Source organism: Rhinatrema bivittatum, chromosome 5 (assembly GCF_901001135.1).
Source record: "Rhinatrema bivittatum chromosome 5, aRhiBiv1.1, whole genome shotgun sequence".
NCBI lineage: Eukaryota > Metazoa > Chordata > Amphibia > Gymnophiona > Rhinatrematidae > Rhinatrema > Rhinatrema bivittatum.
The window spans coordinates 296,745,652-296,771,890 of record NC_042619.1 but is presented as its reverse complement, the minus strand read 5'-3'; the positions used below and the strand labels follow the sequence as shown (position 1 = coordinate 296,771,890).

At 43.4% G+C, this 26,239-nt stretch overlaps 1 protein-coding gene across 2 annotated transcripts in view; it reads right to left on the bottom strand.

Moving 5' to 3' along the window:
• TET3 (tet methylcytosine dioxygenase 3) overlaps nt 1-26,239 on the bottom strand; it is a 240,659-nt gene that overhangs the window by 202,574 nt on the left and 11,846 nt on the right. The gene's annotated exons all lie outside the window — the stretch shown is intronic.

The following is a 26,239-nucleotide window of genomic DNA, read 5'->3' as shown; positions in this document are numbered from 1 at the left end:
CCAGTGCTGAAGTTCCCCATTCTGCCTTCTCAATGTGCTTCAAGCCTGTTCTGGAGGGAGCATCTCTGTGACAAATTGTGAGAATGGTTTTAGTGATGTAGACATCGGTCTGCTGTCACCACCTGTTTGGCCAACATTCTAGTGACGTCATATAAAGGTATTGGGTAGAAATGCTGCTCAACTCCCCGCTACCAGTTTGGGATCCTTTGTTTTCTATCTCTGACTGAGAATGTTGTATCCATCGGAATATCGCACTGGGCACACAGCCTCCGCATATTGCTGCCTGCAACAAAAGACTGGCCAACTCAAGAGATCTCTTTAGCTGGGACTCCACCTTTCTATCTTGAGAGTCCTTCAGCACTGTTCCTCCCTCAACCTGTATAATAGCTTGATGCACGACTGCCACCACAGAGATATCCACCTCAAGCATTCTAAATAGATGCTCCTTTTCACTCTGCTAAAGAGAATTCAATGCTTCCATATATTAGTTATACCTCAATGCTAAGTCTGGATTATCCCATTCAGCCCCAGTCATATCTTGGATAGCTGGATGCAGGGGCAGACTGCAGGAAAATATCAGCCCATAGGGTATCTGTCCGACTCTCTTGTAAACTTTCCTTGCGGCGTATGCTCCAACAGTTCCCAAAAGCAAGCCAAGCTGACCTTTAAGACGTACATCATGTGACCTAGCGCCTGGCAGAATGGAGCCAAAATATAAATTTCACATTTTACCTAGCTAACTAAGAACAACACTCCATATACCAGGGGTAAGCAAACTGATCTGCAGTTTCCTTCTATCCATTAAACTGGTTGGGCTCCTCCCCCACCCTATTTGGTTAAATCTCACACACAAATATCCTGAATTCTTGGCCTAGTGTTAAAGTCTCTTGTCAACCAATCTGCTCTTGAACCACCTGCCAAGCAACAAGGCAACCACACAGCAAGCCAGTGGATCAGACAGACACAAACTATCTCGTAGGCTCACACACACACACACATACATTCTGTTATGGTGCTGCTGCTCATGTGCTCACTCAGTGTATGCTTGCCACCTCAGCACTGCTGCATCATTATATAAAAGTTCTTGCTTGCTACCAGCCCTTCCCCAGCAGGCAGGGCCCTCCATTCCCACTCTCCAGGAGACTGACTGGTTCCACAGCCAGCTGCCCTTCTCAGAGTTCAGTCCCGCTACCTCAGACAAAAGCCTCACTAACACTGCACAGGCACTGCCTCCTGGCTCACTCCCTCCCTCCCTGTGACTCTAGCTTTCCTCCACTTTTCCAGCCACTCTTGCCCCCAAACTGTAGCACATTCCCATTGACTGTGCATAACACAATGTCTGCTGCTTTTATAGTTCTCCAATTCTGCTCTGCCTACCTACTGTAGGGGAGGGGAGACAATAAGTGATCCATGCTAGCAGCATCCTCTGGGGCTAAAAAAAAAAAAAGAGAAACTAAAGCCCTAGTTGAAAATGCATGCGTCACTGCTGCAGCTGAGACTGGAGAGAGTCACTGACCTAAAGCAGTAGAGCACCAGATAGAATCCTGCTTTCCCATAGAGTTGAGCAGCCAGGGCTGGTGCAAGGGTATTAGGCACCCTAGGAGAACCTTATAACCTTGCCCTCTCCACTAGGGTCTCACACTCTCTCCCCACACATAATTAAAAATTATGCATTTATAACATTTTACATGTAAAAGGATATTCAAAGCACAGTCTTTAAAAGGTTAAAAATATCCCTTACCAATTCATATGTATTATTTACTTGCACTGCTGTGATGCAAACCTGAAAACCCTGCAAAAAAGACACTTGGGAACACACACGATATTAAGCCTACTCTAACGTGCTATGAGGGCTTGCCTAGCAGAAAGCCATAAAATTATAATATAGTAAACCTCCAATAACAAAATAGCACTAACCATCAGCACTCAAACAGCAACATCCTTACCTATAAAAAAAAATACAAAAACCACAAATATTACACCAGGTCCTAAAACATCAATACACTTCCTATCAAGAAAACAGAGCAAACTAGGCTGATATAGATCCCTACATAGAAACTACATGCTAGCAGAAAGCCTCAGTCACACATGCAGAACACAAATGGACCCTCACCAAATACAGAATAAGGGATCACAAGGTAGAAACAGAAATGTGCAGATTAAAACTGAACTGGAAATCTCAAGAAGACAGACTCTGTATGCAGTGCAACAATAGAAAAACAGAAATACAATCATTCCTCATAAATCAAACAATAAAAATCAAGAAATATAAATCATTAGAATAAAGCCATACTAACAAAAAGAATAAATATTTCCAAAGTGCTTATAAATGGAATATCCAATAATTAAAAACATGCAAATTTTTAAAAGCTCCCAAACACTAATACAATATTTAAAAAAAAAAAAAAAAAAGCAGACATATCAAACCACCACTAACAATTAAAATTAATAAGCATTAAACAATCCCCACCCTCCATACCTGGAAACTTTTAATGTGGATTAGTCAGGAGTGGGGGATGCATACTTTTCTCCTCCTTTCTTGCATATATACACATGCATGCATGCTCAATGACCCACATTCACACACGCTCGCTGACACTTTCACTCACATATGTACACTCGCCTAAGAGAAGAGTGGGCCCAGGCTGCCACTGTGGGGAACATAAAAAAAGAAACACACTAAATAGTGAGCAGAGAGCAATGGAAAAGGATGCTGTGGGAGCTTGGGTTGGTCGCATCTTCACAGGCCCAGGGGACCACTGTGACCAGCATGTGACTGACCTGACCAAAGTCCCGACAGGCCAATCCGCACCTGGCCAGATGTACCAGGAATGCTTTAATGGGCTTCCTTACCCTTGCTAATAAAAGGCCTCACATTCATTGGTTGTTCTTCTGACACCCTCAAGGACTGTGAGGCTTTTGGTAGAAGGGCTTCTTGTTCCTCCCCCCCCCTAAACATACATACAGTCAGCTCCCCTTCCTCCCAGGAATCCCACTCAGCTACCCCTTTTCTCCCAGAGCTCCTGTGGACTGAGAAGGATGGCAACAACTCCCCAAGGGGAGATGCGACTCACTTCCAGCCGGGACCTCTTCCCTTACGGATCGGGAGGTGGCACCCTGGGGAGAATCCCTCCCCCTCCTTGCTGCCCTTCATTTGACAGTAAGCCTTGCGCTGATTCTGCACCAACTTAGCAGAGAACCTGTGTCCCTTGCACTCAGGGGGGCTTTTGGTTCTTGTTCCACCCTTGGGCCTGTTTAGGACAACTTGGACGCCACTGAGGAGTGTTGAGACCGTGCTACAGCCGAGACCCCTGAAGCCAGCAATGCGGAGAACATGGCTGCCATACTTGTGTGGAACTCAAGCTGCACCATCTCTTCTTCTGTGCGGATCAGTCTGCTTTCCTACTCTTCTCTCCCCCTCCCCAAGGTCTCTCTGACATTGCAGACCTTACACAAGGAACTGGTTATGCTAGCTTGCTGCTGCACCCCAAGCCGCCTGCCATTATCTTCCCTTTTCCAATCCACCTTCCTTTGTGTGTGTGGGAGCAGCCGTGGTCGGACTGAGACCACGCTGCAGGCCAAGAGATCCCATTCAGACGGCTCACCCCAGCAATGCCTTTCTTTGTAGCTTTATTGATCTCTCAATGCAGGGAATTTCAGCCTCCAGTGAGGCTCCAATTCCCCAAGGAAGAGAGATCGGCCTGAAAGACTGTTGTGCCTACTTCCCCGACTCAGTCTTGGCTATCTCTTGGGAAAATCAGCCTTCTTCACTGTCCTGCGGCACCAGACCGGACTTCTACCATCCACTGAAGGCAGAGAACTATTTCTCTCGCTGTACACGACTAGATTGGAAAGAGGACCATCAGAGCAAGGTTTCACTTTCTACCTCCATCTGCTGCTGGTGGGGGGGAGGGGCAAATCCCACAGGTCTGGACTGGTCTGGTAGAACAGTGAAGAATATATATTCTCAGACTTGTTCTAATGTACTTGTATATATGGTGACTTGCAAAAGTATCTGACCCTCTAAAAAGTCAGATTTGTGTGGATTACACTTACACAGATTTTTTTTTTTTTTTTTTACAGACAATAGGTTTATTACAAACCAGTATGCTCTTAAAGTAAATTTTCAAAGGCGCCATTCATTATTCTCTGTTTTTTTGTAAAATTAAATTAAAAACTGAAAAAAAATGCTACTTGATTAAGTATTCAATCCCTGTGCTGTGGAAGCTCCAAGTTTACACAAATGAAAGATATTGCCCTGCAATTGGCCTCTACCTGTGAATCATTAAAAAAGGTCAGCTTTTCTGGATAAAAGACCCCCTAATTCCAGTTCTACTGGTCAGACTGTGAATCTGAAGAAAAGCTGTGAAAATGAAGGCCAAAGAGCATTGTAAGGAAATTAAAGTTACAGACATGCATAAGATAAGAAAAGGTTACAAAATAATATCCAAAGTGCTTGGATATCCCAGTGAGCACTGTTGGATCAATTTTGAGGAACTGGAAGCTGCATCATACCACCCAGACACTGCCTGGACAAGGCCATCCCTCAAAACTCAGCATCAAAGCAAGAAGGAGACTTGTGAGGGAAGCTACAGTGAGGCCAACACAGTGGCTGAGACTGGAGTGGAGGTGCACCAGTCAACCATATCATGAACTCTGCATACAACTGGCCTGCATGGGAGGGTGGCTAGAAAGAAGCCATTACCGAAGAAAAACCATATCAAAGCTCATCTGGAGTTTGCAGAAAGCATCAGAGTGACCCAGCTAAAATGTGGGATAAGGTTTTGTGGTCAGATGAGAAAATAAATGGAGGTTTTGGCCAAAATTCAAAACGCTATGTGTGGCACAAACCTAACACTGCCCATTCCTCAGCAAACACCATCTCAACAGTAAAGTATGGGTGGCAGCATCATGTTGTGGGGATGCTTTTCCTCAGTGGGGACTAGCCATCTTGTTAAAACTGAAGGACAGATGGATGGTGCAGGGAGATATTGCAAGACAACCTGCTTCAGTCTGCTAAAAAAGTTCACCTTTCAGCAGGACAATGATTCCCAAGCACAAGGCCAAAGCAACACAGGAGTGGTGGAACAACAAAAAAGGTGAATGTTCTACCATGGCCAGGTCAAAGTCCAGATCTCAATCCAATGGAGAATCTGTGGCATTATTTAAAAATTGCAGTCCATAAGCATCATCCAACAAACCTGAAGAAACAGGAGCAAACCTGCCAGGAAGAATGGGCAAAAATCACTCCCAAACAGTGTGCAAAGCTGGTAGAAACTTAAAGCTATTATTGCAGCAAAAGGTGGTTTTACCAAGTACTAGTCTGAAAGGGTTGAATACTTAAGCAAGCAGCAATTTCAGTTTTTAATTTTATTTTACAAAAAAATGCAAAGAAATAATGACTTGTGTGACTGAAAATTTACTTTGAGAGCATACTGGTTTGCAGTAAAACATACTGCCTGGAACAATCTGTGTAAGTGTCATTTGTAACTCACACAAATCTAACTTTTTAGGGAGCCGAATACTTTTGCAAGCCACCATATTTATAAGAATGTTCTTGTATGGTATTATACTGTTCTATTTAATCTACTGTGTAAAACTAAGCATTTACTTTTGCATACATTTTGAATTTTTTTGGCATATAAATTCCCCCGGATATACTCAAGAATCAGAACTTTAGTCTGAGGAGCTTAAATCTATACGGACACACAACTGGAGCCAATGCAGACTATGAAGCAAGGGTGGGGTATTAGTTCTTGTAGTCCAGTCTAGACAAGTTTGTTAGGGAGACCCATGTTTAGACTATTACAGTAGTCCAGCTGTGCAACGGCAAAGGCCTCCAATCAAAGTCTTCAGAGCATGCGTTTCCAAGTAAGGACATAACTTCCTTACCACCCTCAGTTTTAGAAAGACATTGTGTATGACAAATGGACCTTAGATTCCACGTCAAATAACCTAGCCAGAGGCACCCCTAGATCTTTCACTACTAAAAAGGTAAGAGGCATCCTCTACACAAGGGTCAGCAATGATAGAACCACCTTAGGTCCTCCAATTTTCAAAAAGTCTTTGAATCATTCAGAGCTAATTTGATCTTTAATAGTCAATTAGTAATAACTTTCTATTCAACGGTAATGCTGCCTTTGTAGATTACAAAGTTTTTTTGATTAAGCATGGGAAAGGTGGATGTTGGAGGGAACTAATTAGAGATCTTTTACATTTTTCTACCCAAGATGGTAGAGTACAAAGAAAGATAAAGACTGTCTTGGATAAGGAGAAATCTTGCAGATGGTCACACTCTATGGCTGGCAGCTGGGATACATCCTTAGGGACAGAATACCTGGGCAGACTGGATGAACTAGATGGTCTTTTTATGCCATTATTTAATATCTTACTATGTAGCTGCCAGTGCCCCACTGAGAGATTTGTCCGAAATATTCTACAACACGTCAAATATGCTTTTACATAGTGCAGAAATACTTTTCATAGGACCCAGAATCCAGCAGTGTCTGATATCTCTCACATAGGAGAGAAGATAAAGTCAATAACTCTTTAGAAAAAAACTGTACAGCCATGTGTGTGATGTGTGGGTTCAGTCCTTTGCTGCCTAGAGTCCAGATTATCAGCCTAGCAGGATGAGCAGGTCTGGTTTTCAGTTAACCAAAATATGTAAATTGACCATAAATAAGAGTCCCTGCATGCAAAATAAGTCTCCTGAACAATCATTGTGCGTAACCTGAAAACCAGGCCTGCTTTCGGCCCTCAAAGACAAGAGTAAAATAATAGGAGGCCAGTAACTGCAAGGGGTTAAAAGCAGTAATAGCCTACAGCCACTGGGATTTGACCCTATGAACTCCCTAGAGCTAAGCAAGGCCAGATTAGCACTGAGATGGAGGACCCACAAGGAACACCAGGGGACACCATTCTTTCTGTGCCGATGCCTCAATGCTTCGGAAGGTGCAGCCTCTGCTAAACCAAGGTCCTCACTAGTCATATGTGCTTGAGAGCACAGACCCCCAAGAGCATGCATGCAAATCCCACAAAACCCTGGTATTTAATAGAAATTCGCTCACAGAAATGACCTAATTAGCCAACAGGGAGTGTCAGATCTCCGTGTTCCTTATACTCCAGGACTCCATTTAACTTTTTCCCCTCTACACATTTGAAACTGGCTTCAAACCAGTTACAGATACATTCCAATTAACTTTGCAGCTTTAAACTGGTTTAAACCTAATTTCCAGTCACACAAAGGTGCAGAGAATTAAATGAGAACTGATTTGCATTTACTTGGAATTCAGAGCTCTATATATATTACATAAAATGCTATATTTTGAAAGATTATCTGAAAATCTATTCATTACAGAACTGATTTTAAACTGGTCTATGCAAGTATAACTGTCTCAGATAACTGAAAATCCATTTATCAAACCAGAACCTTTTCTGCTTTTCTGTTCAAGCCCGTTATCTCAGGAACGGCACACACAGAAAAATTTGGATATATAAAACCCACACACACACATCTACGTAACCCATTTTGAGCTTTATTAAATACTGTAATGTCAGTTATAACTGAAAAGTTTGTTAATAGGTTCCCCAGCACAGTTTGTAAGTAATTGCCTACATCTTCTGACGCCTTGATAAACCATGACACCTTTTAAAGGACCAACAGAAAAAAGGATGGAGTATATGAACTTTTGAGATCACAGGTCCCACTACGTGTTTTCCGTTCATCCTTTAAAAAATAATATCACAACTTTCACAAGCTTCTGTTTTCTCAGAGATCGCACGAGGCACTGATGGCCTCCAAGTGTTAAACACCATATAAGACGATAACAGAGGAACCTTTTTTTTTTTTTTTTTTTTTTAGTGTCCAGCAGAGTTTCTTTTTCTGGTAAGTAGGTCACATTCAGGTTATTCAGACTTCTCCTCTCTACATACCAGTCACTGCCAGCCTCTGAACTATTCAATGCACGGCACTTCAAAAGTTATTCCAAAAACTGCACGTGTCGAAATTTTGTCAGCTCGGGCAGCCAGAAATCCTGTAAGTCATGCAGTATGTGATTCAGGGCTATCCCTTCCTTCTAGGTATTGCAGGCGTGCTGCGCTCTGTAACCACCGAATAAAACCGCTGACTTCAGAGAGAGACCACGCCAACTTTTATAAAGCAGTAAGTGAAAGCAACCTCACGGTCCTTCGCCCAAATGCATCAGAATCGTAAAACTCCTAGGAAGAAGCTAATTTTTTTTTTTTTTACCAATTTACAGGACTTTCCATTTTAAATGGGAGAATTGGAAAGCCTGCAGTCACTTAGTTCACAGATTAGATGGAATCTGCAGGGTCCTTGGGTTGTGGAGGTTAAACTTGTTTTGCCATTGCAAGCACCAGCGAACAAAGGGAAGACTGCCCAGGGTATGCCACCAACACACGGATCACCTGAATACACAGCACGGACCAAAGCTTTCCCCTTGCTCTCCCTCATTTTAAACAACCAATCTCACCATTGAAGATATGTGCAACATTTTATTATTGAGGAAATACAAATTAAATGTATTTTACAGAAGCAGTACTAGCTAGATTCCTCAAAATACTAGTGTGTCTATTCACAATTTCTCTTTTGCTTTTATTCCTACTTCTCCTTTCTTTATGTCCTAATATACTCTCGTGTGTTTATAATAAGTGCACACTTTTTAAATAAAGTGTGCACTTATTACAGCCATATCACTAATTTAAAAAAAAAAAAAACACAACCTCTTTCCCCAGAATCTACTCTTCAGATGTTTATGATAGATTTCCAAATGGAAACCTACAAAAATTGATTTTTAAAAACTGTGGCCCAAGGTAACTTTTCACCTATCCTGGGAAGGAGTTCCTCAGCCCTGCATTCAGTTTGCACTTCCTGAGGCGGGATTCCCCAGCACACACACACTCTCCTCCTGAGGAAGGCAATCCCAAGCTCTACATTCATTCTCTCCCCTCCCAAGGCAAGGATCCCCCAAGCCTGTGCTGACTACATGACACAGTAGTCTGCATACACCAGGTAGGTCATCCTAATTTAGTGGCTCCCAAGTGCACTCTCTCCCACTCCCCCCCCCCCCCCCAAAAAAAAAAAACAAAAAATGGGTCTAGTTTTCAGGGTAACCAAAATGTGCAAGGCAGAAGAGCCTAGGTCAACAAGAAGTTCATGAAAACAAGGAGGGTCTATTTGATAAACACATCAACATATGCACATCAGGGAAGGAGGCAGTCCTTGACTGTGTGTTGTGTCCATGCTGTAAATAGCTTCATCTGAAGAGATGGCAACAGGTGCTTCTATGGCAGCACAGCACAGCACACAAAAAGATCACATATCAAAGTGCAATGACAGGGAATAGGACGACTCCAGCAGCACAGTGGGCTCCTTCATTTAGGGGTCATTTTCAGACTCCCCCATGGAGCTCCCCTTTCAAAATACAAAACAGTGCTCATACTGCAGATACCAGATGAAATCCCCAAGCATTCTTCCCTTCTCCTGACACCCCCCACCCCACAGGCAAACGCTGGCACGCTGAAACTGTGTGTACTTTTACCTGCACCCTGCAAGGTAGGGAACGTGGGGCCTGGAATTTTTTAAATGGCTTTTTATACAGGTAAACATGTTTTCTGCCATGTACAGAGTTTGGAAAATTGCCCTCTGAAAGGCTGGTTGGATTTTCTTTGAAGGACTCAGTAGCAGATTTCAGACATGCTCTTTTATCAGACTGATAAGGGAAGATTAAGGGGCCCTCAGCCAATACAACACAGGAGGCTGGAGAGCACAAAGTACAGCATTTTACTAGCAGGATAGTGTGGGGTCATGCAGTTTCCTTGGGCTGTTCCCATAATACTATGGTTGCGTATTTTGTAAACAACTTGTCTCTAAAGGAGCAGGAACCACAAAATCAACATTTTAATTCCTGAGATGTTAACAACGTCACTTTTTAAAAAGGTTTAAATCTGACTTACTTATGAAGTGAAACAGCTGAACCTTTACTTTTGAGAGCAGTCCTCTGCTAACTGCGCTAAAATTCATTTGTACAGAAATCTACAAGGCCACAGGTTTGGCTGGTCAGAAGAAAAGGCGATTCTGGAGGTATTCCTGGAGTGGATTTACGATTTTGCTGTTACACAAAACAGCAGACCCAAATCTAGCCTTGAAGATTTAATTCAGCTAGATTTAGGAACTTTTTCAGTTAAAAATCTAGCTGGTTAGGTTTGGCTGAAATTTCAGCTAATGACAACCAGTTGCTTGTTGAAAATTGGCCCACTAGTGTTTAAAGTTTCTAAACGCGCCCTCTGTTTAGCCAATGCCAGTATGATGGGCCTAGTTATAAAATAATTTATTGAATAATGCTTTGCTAATCTCAGTAAATTAAGGATGCAGCTGTGCTGATGCTTACCAAAACCCCATGCAGGCATTGCATCGATACCTGTAAAGCATGAATACAACTGAGAAAAGGATCTTCATCTCAGCCCTATGACATTGATACATAGAGCAAGAATGAGGCATAGACAGTCAAAGAGGGAATTTGTAATAGATTTTATTTTTTTTAAACAAGGCACATGGCCATACAAGTGCTCACTTTTTATTCCAAAAAAAGGAATTAATGTATACAAAATACAATCAGAGAAGCACAGAACAAGAGTCAGATCAAAGAGTGAAACCCAGGAAATGAGCAAGCTGATAAGTTGGATAGTATACATCTAAGGCTGCTGGGACATATGAACTCTTCTAGCATTAGAATAATATGGGACAAAAAAAAAAAAAAAAGCAGGGGGGAAGGGAGGACAAGGAATTTGCTTTAAGAACTGCTGTATGGAGGCCCCTGCTGGAGACAGTTTCTGAGAAAGGTGGGAGCCAGATTCCCTACTGTGCTGGTCACAAAGGCCCATGGTTTGACCTTTCCCCTGATCAATGATGATCCCTCAAACAAAAAGGTAGCATTCTCTTTCACTGGAAAGATGGCTAGCACCCTATTCTTCCCCCACCCCCCACCCACACAGCTGAAAAGTCCTCTTTTCTTCAATGTCCAGCACAGAAAAGTGATCAGCAATAAAGACGGATTCTTAGCTTCATTGGCATGTAAAGTATCTTTGCTCTCTCTCGGTCCCTAAATACTATGCAAAAGGACTGCACAACTTCAAGACGCTCTCAAGAGTGGCCCAACCCGTCTTGCGCATTTCGGGACGCTGGCTTGTAACTAGACCGCAAACTGGGAGCCCTAAACTGCTACACAGTTATAAGATTCATTAATGAAACTGTGATTAAAAAAAAACAAACCAAAAAAGAATTGCTAAAGTAGTCAAACCAGGGCCCACCACAGGCACACAGGAAAGGATCTGAGTGAGCAAGCCAGACTCTGGTCCCCATAAAGCCAAGTGGTATAACAGAAGCAAAGCTCAGGTTTAGAAACACTCAGGGAGAGTAGGGGCAGCGTTCTCCCACCTCCATCCAGAAAATAAATGGAATGGGAAAGGAGAAGGCAGAAGTTTGAAGCTACAGAATAGCACTTAAACCTCTTTGCACATGGCTGGCTTCACCGTGTGTGTTTTCGGTTTGGACTTTCTTGCCATTTTGGTCCTACGGAAAAAAAAACCACACCGAATTCTGTGCAGGCTGTGACCTCATTTATTGCACCAATGTAAGAACTATCCAGAGATGATGCAGGTCTCTTCCTCGTGTGCATCATCTCTATCAGGGCTGGCCTTCAGTATGAAGCCCTGAAATCCTAGCTTATCATCACACAAAAGTTTTTCAAAAAGCTTCTCTCATCCAAATAAAGCCATAAAAGTAAAAAAGGTTGGATGGGAGACAAAAACAAAAGCATGTCTTCTCTCAGTCTAAAACTGGTCCCCTTAAGGGATGCTCAGAGCACGTGCAAACCACAGTTCATGCTTACTCCACAGGGCCAAACTTTTAGCCTTCAAATAAAGCAATCTATATCATGGTAAGGATGCCAGTGCGTCACTCACTGGACACCAGGGGCGTGGGAAGGGAGCACACGGGCAAATGAAACAACGCTTGCAGCCTGGAGCGGCCATGCTAACCTCAGCCTTTGCTGCTGGGCTCTAGTTACTTTCTCAGTTGCTGCTGCTGCCCCAGAACTAGTGAATTTGAGGTATGTTGGGCACTTCGCAGGACTGGGATGGGATGGGAAGAGGGTATTATTCCCCTTCACAACTGTACTGCAACTTCCTCGTGCTCTCTCAACAGGATTACATTCAAGCCTGTTTGGGACGGATACAGACAGCCTGATAAGGGAAATAAGGGAGATGGTCAGAGACTGGGGGGGGGGGGGGGGCATAAAGGTCTGCCATGACACAGAAGCATGGACAAGTGGACTGAATGGAGGGGCCAAAAGGTCCTTAGCTCCTGACTACTAATGTTTACAGGTAACACCTGCCTCGTCATTCCTTAAAGCAACAGTGCTAGCAAATACATTTTCTACATGTCTGTTGCTCTGTGTGGGGAAACTATTTTCCACACACACGTGTGTGTGTGTGTGTGTGTGTAAAATATATATATATATTGTACCCGCCTACAACTGGAAGTGTAGGGGAGCCTTCATTTTCAGTTGTAATTTAAAAAAAAAAAAAAAAAGTAGCAAATTGGGGGCAGTGGGGGCTACCACTCTCCTCTCTAGATGCAATGGAGAAAAGGAAGGAAGTTCAAAAAAGGTTCCAGCTTAGCCACCTAGCATAATCTGACAGAAAAACCACCACTACAAGCAAATCACTTACGTTCAAAAGCCATTGGGACGCTGCGTCATTATGAAGGGCCCGTGAGCGTCTCTGTGCCCGCTCTCCCTTTCTTCTCAGAGACTTGGTAGGACTTTCAGGCCTTCCCTCGCTCTTCTTTTGACCATATGAATCCTCTCCATGACTGCAGCCTGCTTTTATTAAAGGAGGGGTGCCTTAGGCTTGAAACGTTTGGAAAACACTGGTTTAGGCTTTTCATAACATCTGGTCACTGGAACATCTTATGAGTTATCAAGGTAGCTACTGTAGCACCGAGATGAAATCCAGAGTCAGATGAGGTGTTGAAGTAAAAGGGGTAAAGGACATTTAAAATGGTCCTGCTGAAGACGAGCACATAAGACAGTGAACCTTCTCCGTTTTAAGTTGCAAAATCTTCTGGGGAAGCATTTTCTTGAAACTAGCAGAATTTTACTCATCTCAGTAGACAACTGAAGAGAAAACACTAGTTGATTTTCAACATCTATACAGTCAGAGCCAAAAAGACTGAAGGTTGGGATGAAGAAGATTCCTGTTTGCACTATTTGATCAGGGATGGGAACATGTGCAATCTTATCAGATGCTGAGCATCTAAGTGTTATAGCCACAGAAACCAAACTTGATGATGCCAAACGAGGGCTATCAGAATCATTTGCCCCCTTTCACTTGTTAACGTCTAAATTGTATAATAAGTGGAATTGAGAGAAATGCATACAGAAGTCCTCGATTCCACAGTATTGAGAAAGCATCTGCAGCCGGACTGTTCCCAGCTGGTATCCTGGAGCAGCATGTGGGATCTTTGCTTTTCAATGGCATCACAAAGAGATCTGTGGTGTGCCTCAGAGCTGAAAAAGCTCCTCTGCTATTTGATTGTTTAATGACCCATTTGTGTGACTGTAATTGTCAACTTAAGCTGTCTACTATTCGATTCTAGTTTTCTAGAAGATAGACAGCTAGAAGAAAGGTCCTTTGGGAAATTGCCCATTTCCAAATCTCATATGCTTCTCGACAGACTGAAAGAGCTTGTTCCTCCTTGTTGCTAATTCAGAACATGAATACTTGGTTGTCTGTTTGAATTAACATTACTTTGTTCATTAACCATGGACTGAACACCTTGAGTGCATTGAAGATTTAGTTTCAGATGGTTTACATGAAATAAGTTTTCTACTGGTGACCAGGATCCTTGAGAACAAAAGGTTGTTCAAATCAACTCTCCAGCAATGACTCAAAACATCTGTGGTTACATTCTTTTGAAACTAAAATTGGTGAAAATACTGACCTCCAAGTTGATTTGAAGGTTTAAAATCACTATGTCAGAGAATAGATGAAGGCTGGATATCTGTAGCTTGTGAAACAGCTGTTGCAGATGTTGGGTTACATTGAGAATTTAGAAGCCATCAAGCCTACCTTATGGCCAAGACATGCAAAAGGGGTAACATGGACTATTACCACCATGTAATCCAATATCCTCATATAGAGACAGGCAGAAACTTTCCTTTGGTTTGAAAGTGACTAGATTATTTTCATCAAGTCGTGTGCCCTCCGTTGAGTGAGGAATGTTTTCCCTTGTGTTATGCACAGGCAAGCGCCTAAAACGTCTACCATGGTTCTATATTGGATTTTGGTAAATAGATAATACATTTTAGAGACTGAAGTGTGGAGGAATGAGCATCTACAAGGGTTTGGCTCGATGGAAGCCAGTCATCTAGACAGGAAAATACAAATACATCATTTATCCTTAAGATGTTGCTTAACCAAATTTCCCATGCAATTTTCCAATTTTCAAACTGGCTAGCTTGTTCACCAGTCTATATGGAGCAGTGTCAAAGGCCTTAACAGATTTCAGCTAGGCCCTATCTACTACTCCCTCCCACCCCCGTTATCATCTACTCTGATCACCTCATCAAGCAAATCAATCAAGTTTGTTGGTCAAGATTTTTACCCTTGTGAACCATGTTCCCTATGATCTTGTAATCCACTGGCTTCAAGGTGTTGCACTAGTATATCCTTCATTTAAAACTAACAAGAGAAAATATTTGTTTACTCAACGCATAATTAAGCTCTGGAATTCATCGCCAGAGGATGTGTTGAAAGCTATGAGTGTAGCTGCATTTAAAAAGGTTTGGAAAAGTTCCTGGAGGAAAAGTCCATCAACCATTATTAAGGTTGATGGACTTTTCCTCCAGTTGCAGAAATCCACTGCTTATTCTTGAGATAAGCAGCTTGGAATCTATCTACCCCTTGGGATCCTGCCAGATACTTGTGACCTGGATTGGCCACTGCTGGAAATAGAATACTGGGCTTGATAGACCTTTGGACTGACCCAATATGGCAAGTCTTATATTCTTATGAGCAGCTACCACTGCAGTGCATTTTGTGAATGGTCTGGGAGCTGCTGAGAGAAATAGATACTGATAGTGATCATTCCCTATGGTAAATCATAGCAATTTTCTATGAATTGTGAATTAGTATGTGTATGTATGTAATCGTACTTGAGGTCCAGGGTAGCTAGGTAACCATTGATTTCTAACTGGGGTAGGATGGTAGCCGAATGAGTTTATCCTGAATTTTTCTCTTTAGGTACTTGAGATTTCTGAGACCTAAGATGGGCCAGAGACTACCTGACTTTTTTGGCATTAGGAAGTATTTTGAGTAGAAACCTGTGTTTGTTTCTTATATATTTATCTTTATTCACATTTATTAATCACCTAAATAAAACTAGGTAATGTACAAATAGAACATACATAAAAATGCTGATTATATATAATGTAACTTTTTCAACAAAAAATGTGGACAAATGAGGACCTGATAGAAAATCTAGCAACAGTGCCTTAACTTAATAAAAGGCTTGCTTAAACATCCAGGTTTTTAAGTGTCTTGAAAGTTTTTAGACTGTCTGCTAGTTGCAACGCCTCTGGAAAGTGTTGTTGTGTTTGTGGCATATTTGTGGACTCTTGGTCGAAGTGGCGATGACTCCTCCCATGGGGAGGGGCCCCGTGAGGAACCACAATTGGCTAGACTCTTAGTAAGCAGATACTGAGGAAAGAAGGCTTTATTATACTGCTTTTGAATCTTGCCCAAAGAATGGACAGTACTGTAGTCCAGTGATATCGCAGTAAGCTCAGACAGTCTCTGTAGATGAAGGTCTCACCCAGATGTAGCAAAGGTCCGGTAGTGTTCCGCAGCGGGGGATAGGCCATGAATCTGAATGGTGGAATAGGAAGAGCTGGAGCATAGAGATACAGAGTGGCAGTGCTGATAAACTTCCTTAGGTAGTAGAATGAAGAGAAAGACCCATGGTCCGAGGTGCAGGATACCCTGAGCAGAATAGGCCCTCGAGAAGCGAGTACCTAGGAGAGCAGAGGGTTCCTGAAAGAAAGCAGACAGGACCCCCGAGGAGCGGGTGTCCTTAGGTTAGGCAGTTGAACCCCGAAGGGCAGATAGAAGTGAGAGGCCCCCGAGGAGCGGGTACCCAGAGCTTCCGTAGGAGTGAGATACCCCGGAGGGTAGCGAGGAATCCAAGCGAGCAGCTTAGAAGCGATCAGAGTAGCAAAACCGAAGTCCTTGCTAACTCGATGTATTGGAGCGGAGCTGAGGTTTAAATACCCAGAGGTACTGACGTCATGCAGTGGGGATGCCCCTGAGGTTCCCACCATGACGTATTCAAAAGCGTAGGCAGCATGCGCGTGCCTAGGAGGCCTCAGGAAGAATCATGGCGGACGGGGACGCCCATGCTATCTCGGAGACGCCGAAGGTTCCGGCAATCAGCAGCGGAGGCAGCCATCTTTCCAAGGGAGGAGTAAAAAGATAGAAAAGAGGTGAGGCACAGCGGTCGCAGCCGTCTGAGACCGACGGACGCAACAGAAAGATGTTCCACATAACCGGGAACACTGGAACAGATTCCACAGCACTGTCCAAGAGGAGGGTTGACAACTCTCACTATAGAAGTTTGAGCTGTTCTACCTCTTTGGAGGACTGTCTAGTGAAGCAAATTTGAAATTTAAATTGGTATCCTTGTTTTATGGTCTTTAAATATCAAATGGTCTATTAAAGACCATAACTAGCAGGAAGTGACACCTCCCTTTCCCCCGAGATGTTGATCAAAGTCTTTTAGGGAACTTTTTCTTGATATTATAATAAAAAAATAGGGTTTGACCTGGACTGTATTTGCTGCAGAGATCTGGATTGTATTTTTGCTCCTGACACACAGCCTCATCTGTTGCTGCTTGAGGACAGGGTCGCTGAAAAGGACAAGGTTGATATCACCTTCTTGAGCAGAAGTATTGAGGCTGTGCAGTAACTGCTGACAGGGTAAGGTGTATAGCACGATGATCTTTAATAAGGTCTACTGTTTCTTTTCACTTTTTCTTAAAAAGAGACAGTCACCTGTGTATGGAGCATGGGCAAGTTTTTCATGCACATTTTTCTAAAAGTCCTGAAGCTCAGAGCAAGGTTAGTTTTCTGGGCTTAATAGCTACTACAGATGTCCTAGAAGTAGCAATATATGCATTATAAGTTGAACTCCAATGCTTACCACATTTTTCAGCTTATTGGACAACTCCTGGCTTTAAAATCTGCTGGAAGGTCTTTTGCCATATTTTGTGATTTCTGTAGCCAAGAATGCATGTACTGCACCATATGTAATTGACAGCTAGCTATCCTAGAATTTAACATGGCTAATTGGAAAAAAAAAATCTCTTTACTATACTATCCAACAATTTAGCATCTTTATGAGGAGGAGTATTAGCATGTTCTTTAGGTTGCTTTGCCTTCTTTAAAGCTGATTCTACCATCCCTGAATGATTGGGGAGCTGTACTTTTTAATGGCCTAGATATCTACATCCTCATCTGATATCTAACAGGCCTATGCAATATCAGCGTGCATTAAGAGGGTGCTCAGTCATGAGCACTCGCTCCCTTAACACGTGCAGATCCTGGGCACATGGGTGCCGCGATAAAAAGGAGGCACTAGGATGAACTGTGCGGCCCAGTGCCTCCTCAGCAGTGGTCGCCCAGGAAAGGTGGGGTCAGATTAGGAAAATGGACGCTCAAATATATCAGCATCTGTTTTCTTAACCTGTGCACAGCCTCGGGTTAGGAAAATGGCCGCTCATTAATCAAGTGTCCCTTTTCCTAATATGACCGCCAGCACACTAGTTCACTTCCTGAATTAATATCGCAACAGTTTTTTCTGCTATTTTTTTGGGCTCCTCAAAAATTAATCGCCTGCTCCGGCCAGGCATTAATTTTCATGGGATAAAATGTGCACCTCAGGGGGGGGGGGGGGGAAGATAGGTAATAGCCTCATCAACATGAATTTACATGTGATGAGTTCTGTTACCTACGCACTTGATTGGACGCGCTAACCCACGTTTTGCAGCGGGGGTTATGGACATGAGACAGGGTTTTTATTTGTTGAGCCATCGTCTGTTTCTTGAAACTTATAGCATAAAGGTGTTTGTCACATTCTTGCTTGCTGTTCTTATAGCAGTCTATGGCCTGGAACTGTCACTACTTGCTTTGGAGTTTGAATGTACTTTAATAAGCCAAAATATCTTTTCTAGGCTCTGTCTCCTGCTGCAAAGTGAATGGAATTTCTTTGGCCATCTTGTGGATAAAAGCAAGGTATGATGTACCCTCAGGAGGAAATTGTGGAGAGGGATCCAATGGGAGATCAGTGGAATTGTCCATCAGAATGGAACAACAGAGAAAGATAAAAGGATTCAGATTCCTCCTGTGAGTCAGACAATATAGAAGGATCCACTAAAGTAGTTCCAGCCCTAGATGAAGATGAACCACGAGATTTAGGCTGTAACTGAGACTGGGTTACTTCTTCCCTAAACTGATCAGCTGGGATAGTGGAATAATGCTCAAACTTGGGTGTCAGGCTAAAATTGGAGGCATCTATTCTACTGATAGAGAAGCAGAATATCAGCAAAATTATTATTTGTTTATCAAATCCAGCCACATCTTCCTTACAAAGGAATGGCATTTTGCTACAAGACCCACAGTGGAAGAATTTTTCAATTCAAATACTAGAAACATCAGTGTTGAAGATTTGTTTATATGGGAAGTTTCAGAATGATCCCTCCCGCCTCCTGTGCCAAGCATTTTAGTACCCTTACTTACTGATGGTGTTGATAATTTGTCTATGTCGAACAGAGATTCCACTAACAGCAACTGTCTCCACATCAATTTGTCCACACAGAAGAAGCCTGCCAGCGCAGCACCTGTATGCTTCAGCACCAAAGAACGCGACTTACTGTTACACGCCCCACCCACAGTCGTCCCGCGCACAGGACCGCTCACCTTTGGGGTCACACAGCGGGTCCCGGTCCTGTCTCCCTCGCGGCCCTTGCAAGTCTGGCTAGGCCCCAGCGTCCCGCAGCGGCAGTCGCCGGGCCTTCAATCGTGCACCGGGCCTCATGCCAGGCCTCGGCGTCTCAGCAGCTAGCCGCGCACGCGGACCAGGCGCCCTGATGTAGGTTCCAGGGCGGGGCCTAGTTCCGCGGCGCACCCTGATTGAACCCATGTTATAAGGAAGTTCCTGGCCTCACTTCCTTGCCTTGGCAATCAGGTCGGTTTGTTCCTGAGATTGCCCTTGCTCGTGTTCCTGCTTGCTTTTTCCTAGTCTCGTTCTAGGATTCTTCTGTTTCAGTTCCGTTCCTGCTTGTACCTGCTTCCTTGTCCTGCTTGTTCCTGTGTTCGTTGTTCGTCTCCCTGGTTTTACCTAGGACTGACTTTCTGGTAAAGACCTCAGCTTGTTCATGACCTGCCTGCCACTTGCCAAAGACCTCAGCTTCTTCCTGACCTGCCTGCCTGCCACCTGCCAAAGACCTCAGCTTGCTCTTCGACCTTGCCTGACCTCTGGATCTCGACCCTTGCATTGTTTACCACTCCTCGGGCTGATTCTTGGACTTTGACCCTGCTCGCCTGACCTTGCCTGATTCTGGCTCTGTCCCTAGCCTTGTCCTCACCAACTCTATTCTAATTCGCTCTCCTCCAACCTGTTTCAAGCTTCGAACCCGATAGCACTCTCCTAGTGTCTGTGGGTACGCCGGACTCTGACATTCCCAGGAGACCCTGCGAGGCCCACCTAAGTCCCAGCAGCCCGGGTCCCTATGGGCTCCTCCCGGGGGGACCTCGGGCTTCCAGTGGTGAAGACCTACACCGGCGCTGTCTCCTTCTGTGCTCTGCCCCCTGTGGCCAGTCCCTGTACTGCCACAGGACAGGGGTCCACCCCCGAGTGCAACACTTACCTCCTTTTCTGGAGGGAGAAAGCTGTCCACACCAAGAATTCACCGGGTCATAGTACAGATTATGAGAAGACCAAGCCTTTTTTTTTTTTTCCCCCGACTTGGGTGATGGCTTCTCAGTCAGAGATGGTTTCCTTTTTACCACTATGGTAGAGGCTTGAGGGCACTGTAGAAAGTCTCTTACATATATAGCTCCTAGATCTGGCCCTTCAGGACATACGAGCACAGGCCACACAGTTAGATACATCATGGGAAGCACTGAGACACCTAACAGAGTGGGGTCTTAAATTAGCAGCAGGGGTCAAGATGGCAGCCTGAATGCTAGCCTGCTTCTTCCCCTATTTCCTCTAATTTTTGTATTCTCTAGGAGTTACTATGCCTTCTAAACGGAAAGGGAGAGTCAGCCTCTTTCCCTGGGAGCCCACGCTTCCCTCGCGGCAGCTTACTGTCTAACAGTGCTTGTACCCCGTGTTGGAAGGGGCCTCGGGCCCTGTTGCAGAGGTAAACGTTGGACAGCTTACCCCAGCAGTGGACGAAACATCCCTTAGCCCTTTAGATGACCGGCTTCCGCCTGCAGTTTGTGGCTCAATGGCTGAGGCGACGGATCCAGGTAAGGTCAATTTTGCTGCCTAAAATGAGGGAGCAGGGGCATGTGGAAGCCCCATTCAAGTGCTCCTGTCAGTGGCGGGAAGCAATCCTGGAATGTTTGGACATGGCACGGCCCTCTCCATGTCAGAGGATGAAGTTTGCCTTTCTCTTCTGGATTTTCAGTCTAGCGGGGTCTTCTTTTCTCCAGAGAAGCCGGCAGTCGTTACCTTAGATTCTCTGGGATCTTATGGTTAACCTTGGAAAAGCCTTTAAGTCTTGTGATTCAAAGGTAACTGCTGTTTCCCGTCAAGTTGAAATATTTCTTAGAAAAGTCTCTCTCAGCTTCAAGAGATGTCAGGGAAGATTAAAGAAGTGGAAGAGGGAGTTTTAATACCTTAAAAGAGTGCAAGCTTCAATTATGCAAGGCTGTAATTTCCTGAGTAGAAGATATGAATATATAGAAAATAAATGGAGACATTTGAACTTACATCTGTTAAACTTTCCAAGGGTAGTGGATGAAATTCCTCGTCTTACATTTAAAAGATATCATTTGGATATATTGGCATTTTCCTCTGATTCTACCCCTCTGTGGACAAAGTTTATTTTTTGCCATCTCGCTTTCCTAATCAAAACCAAGATTTAGATGCCAACTTGACCGCTTTTCTTGAATCTTCCAATTATAAGGTTTCTAAGAGAGCTACTTTATTGGTTTCTTTTTTTTTTTTTTTTTAACAGAATATGATCTAAGCTCAGTTATGAAAAGTTAGTTTTAGAATTTCAATGCATTGTTTATGGGTCAAAAAGTGAGGATATTTTCCAGATCTTTAAAAAATGAAGAAAGGGATTCTTGGCTTTACACCAAGAAACCCAAGGAATACGTGTGACCTACCCCTGCAAATGAATTGTGAGCTACAATAATGATTGTTTGTTTTTTTTTATGTATCGGAACAGTTACATAGAAACATAGAAATGACAGCAGAAGAAGACCAAACGGCCCATCCAGTCTGCCCAGCAAGCTTCGCACTTTTTTTTTTCCTCATACTTATCTGTTTCTCTTGGCTCTTAGTAACCTTTTGGTTGTATTTCCCTTCCACCCCCACCATTAATGTAGAGAGCAGTGTTGGAACTGTATCTAAATGAAATATCTAGCTTAATTAGTTAGGGGTAGTAACCGCCGCAATAAGCAAGCTACACCCATGCTTATTTGTTTACCCAGACTATGTAATTCAGTCCTTGTTGGTTGTTGTCTGTATATAGATCCACCTTTCTTCATTCCCCCTGCCGTTGAAGCTGAGAGCTATGCTGGATATGCATTGAAAGTGAAGTATCAGGCTTATTTGGTTTGGGGTAGTAACCGCCGTAACAAGCAAGCTACGCCCCGCTTTTTTGTGAATGCAAATCTTTTTCCACATTTCCTCTTGCCGTTGAAGCTTAGAGCAATGTTGGAGTCACATTAACCATGTGTATGTTTATTGAATAAGGGTATTATCTGCAGGTAGTAGCCGTCATTCCCGCGAGCCACCCGCTCTTCATTCATGTCCTCTAGACTTTATGGATCCACAGTGTTTATCCCACGCCCCTTTGAAGTCCTTCACAGTTCTGGTCTTCACCACTTCCTCCGGAAGGGCATTCCAGGCATCCACCACCCTCTCCGTGAAGAAATACTTCCTGACATTGGTTCTGAGTCTTCCTCCCTGGAGCTTCAAATCGTGACCTCTGGTTCTGTTGATTTTTTTCTGACGGAAAAGGTTTGTCGTTGTCTTTGGTTTTAATGATCCAAAGACAGCGGGTGCTGCTGAATGCTGACGATGTGAGCTCTCCTCCTCGAAAGCGTTACTGATTGGTACGCAATACCAGTATTTTCAGAGCTTGCTCCAAAACCTAAGAAACTCTTCGTGCCATTTCAACTTGATTTTACTTGTGATGTTTTAAGCCAACTGATGTGGCTTGTAAGCCCCTGAGGCAGCTCTCTGAGCGAAACTCGGCCAGAGTCGGGCATGCTTGAATAAAATTCTTGTTTACTCCGATCCATCTACTCGTTTTCATTGCCTACAGCCACCTTGGATCGGCTACCGGTTTGTTTTCTTGGACCATTTCCTAATTTGTTTCTGATAAATCTCCTCCAATATTTTTTTTTCTCCTCCCCCAGGTTTCCTTTATTTGGGGACTAATGCAGATGCTATCGTTTCTTCTTAAAATTATTACTTATGTGTATTGTTTGTCACATCTGTGTTTCTTTCACAAAGTGGATGCTTTGTTATTATTTAAAACCGAATAAATAAATATTAAAAAAAAAAAAAATGAGCAGCAGGGGTATCTTTTTGAAGCCCTGTTATAGTTTCATCCCTCTTTAAAATTGCAGATTAAAAAAAAATGACTTTGACTTTGCTAAGACTTGCAAAGAAAAAAATAATAAAAAACTGAATAAAAAACTGATGAGCAACTGAAAAATTGAGCCAAACATATCTGTTTGCCCGCGTGGAAGAAAAAAAAAATAAAAGGATGGAGGGGGACTCGTGCGGCAGCGGCAGCACAGGAGGCTCTGTAGAATTTTCTGATCTCTGAGAGCGCTCTCCCACCTCAGCACTATCAAGTGATGTCACCTGATTTGTGTAACTGATCTGTCCTGCTTCATCAAGGAGAATACGAAAAGAGAGAAAAATCCCCAGGTAGCTGCAAATGAAGTCTCATGGCACTAGGCTCTCAGTCCAGGAGTAAACTACCTGGTGAAAAATAACCCCTAATACCCACCAGGAGAAGACAACAAGAAAGGACACCTAGGAGTAAAAAGATAAAGGGAAGCAATAAAAAAAAACAAAGAATGGGCGGGCAAGTTGATATTTGGAGCACTGTGGCTTTAAAATTTATGGGTGAAGAATTGATAGGGATCAGAAATGGAGAGCAGCTTCACTGCCTTAGGTACTAATCCCTGTCCAGCCCATTTTGCACCTTCAGTAGTCACCATAACAGCTGTAATATGCGCCTGGGTGATTATATGGGAATCTGTGAGGGGGGCCTGAACATTTTCACAGGGCATCTCATTATCATTAGCCAACAATCTTGAGTTTTTCTCTTATCTTCTTTCAATTACAGAGGCATTAACCCCCTCCCCCCCCCTCCTGCAGGAGCAATGATCTATCAGAATCCATACATTCCTGCATTAGGGGGGGGGGGAAAAAAGGGCACAGGCCAGGTAATTACAGACAAAAGCAAAGAGAGGAAGAAGAGGTGTCCCCAATAGACATTTCACACAATGAGCGGAAAAGATAAAAGCTGGAGGGAAAATTATGTTTTTTAGCAGATTCCCTCCTATAAAAGCACTCTAATGTGGCATTTTATTCTCAGGACACCCCCCCAAGATCTTTTTCTTTACCTAGAGGCAGTACCTAAAGCAAGTGCTGGCATTGTAGAACAGGAGAATTGCTTTCTGTATTGATTGGCAAGGGAACAAAAGGGGTGATCCACACCACTCATTAGAAATTTAAATAAAAAATATACAATGTACAGGTTTCCTTTTAAGTACAGTCGGAATCTCTGGATGATGATATGGAACTGATTTTTTTTTTATTCCTTTAACCGTTTCTGAATAAAGGTTTTGAAACAGTTTGCTTATTTTGTTTTTCAATACACATCACTGACCAGAAGAGCTCAATGTTACACACAGCTTAATATTTTCTGAGTGAAATAATTGCTCTAATCCAGCATTCCCAATAACTGTTGGGCAGATGTAACAAGGCCTGCTTGGTTATGTGAACAACTTTACTTCCGACTTAAAAAGTTTAGAACAGAAAGATGTGTGCACAAACCAGAGTAAAGAAATGTGTGCATAACTTACCACTTCTCCGTGCAAATCAAAGCATTTAGCTATTACTCCATTGCAAAGAAGCTCGCCTGCTTACTTCAGAGCCAAGCGCACTGTTTAACCCGCAGTTGGACACAGGTTGTGTAGGCACAACCTAATCCCCTTATGCAGTAAGGGAATTAGCGTCTCCACAATGTGTATCCAACGCGCAGGGAAACTAATAGCGCTCATCACATCCATATGAATGAAGCTATTAGTTATTCACACCCAATGCAAAAAAAAAAAAATGTATATTTCTGTGCTCAGAAATTAATGCCTGCCCGACACTTTAATATTGATTTATTCATTCCTTCACTTATTGCTGATTGGTCCATTCACTGTCACATGTCAGTGAAAAGACCAAGCACCTTTCAGAAGACTGTCCTGAAAGGGGATTGGTCCTTTTCACTGACAAATGTGAAAAGGACCAATCGGGAACAGCCCTGTCGGAAGAGGTTCTCCAGCAGGGGTTCTCGGCCTGCAGGAAGGAGAAGATCTGAAGTTTTCAAAGGGCTTTCCTAAGGACCTCCATTCAGGTACTGAACGCCCCCCCCCCCAAATCTGACCTTGACCACTTGGCCTTTCGGGCAAGACCTTGGGAGGAGGGAGTTTAGGGCAGGTCAAGCATGGGTGCCCAGCCATGTCTCCCAGGCACCCAATGTCAAGGACGCAATAAGGGCGCACAATTTTCCCTAGCGCAGCTGGTCATTTAAATATGCCATTGGGTCCCCGGGAGAGGTGGCTGGGCGTGCATTAAGAAGGCGGCGCTAAGCGTTGAGTGCCCGCCTTTCTATGCGCCGATATTGCATCGGCCCCTTCATGTTTTCTTAATGCAGGAAATGTAACTCCTGGTAAGAGGCAGAGTAAAGCTTTTGGATAGTGTTAATCTGTGGGGCTAAATTTAGAGTTTATGCTGTGAGGATTTGTGCACAAATCATGTTTTCAATGCATAAAGCACGTTGTGTGTGGCTAGGCATATCTGTGCACACATTTGACTCCCAATACATTAGCATACCATTAACTTAATGCATTGGAAGTTAACTTGTTAGCTCGTGAGTAAAGACAAAATGTGCTCTGAAGGGCGGCAAACAATTTCACTTGCTTTTCATATTATGTTGAGTTCTGTGTGTGCAACCTAGTTGAGGAAGTCATCATCTCCCTGTACCTCAGTTCTAATCCCAAATGCCACAGAGTGTAGGACCACGAGCTTGCCACTTTATCTTCCTGAGGCAATAACCTAACCTCAACTCCAGATGTTGTATGGAATCCCTGAAGCATTGATGCAGTATCCATACAGGGAAGTAGTGGCATACGTTAACAGTGTTACCGCTCTAGTAAAATGCATTTTACAATCAGACAGCCACACAGGCAGCGGGTGTCACCTGCTGTCCTTTCTTGGGATTAAAAGTGCATTTAACACTTTTGCAAAGCCACTGCTATTTTGGGCCAACCTGTTCTATGACACTCGACCTTCCTACAGAGTCACTGCTCTTGCCTGGCAGATATGCAACAGGAAGCTTCAGTTCAGTTACAAAGTCACTGCTGATCATGTGGGATATCTTACAAGAATAAAAAGCGTCCTCAAAAGACCCAGTTATTTCTGAAGAGGCATCACTCCAGCTGCAGAATCATTGCTGGTTCTGAACAGATAATATTATAGGGACACAAGGACACTACTGATTCAAAAAAGTATGTTCAAGTATCTCCCAAGCAGTCACTGAGAAACTGTTAGAGATAACACTGTGTTAGAAATTTTTGCTAAAATAGGAACAGTTTATGCAAGCCTAAATCTGTAGCTGCCTTGGTC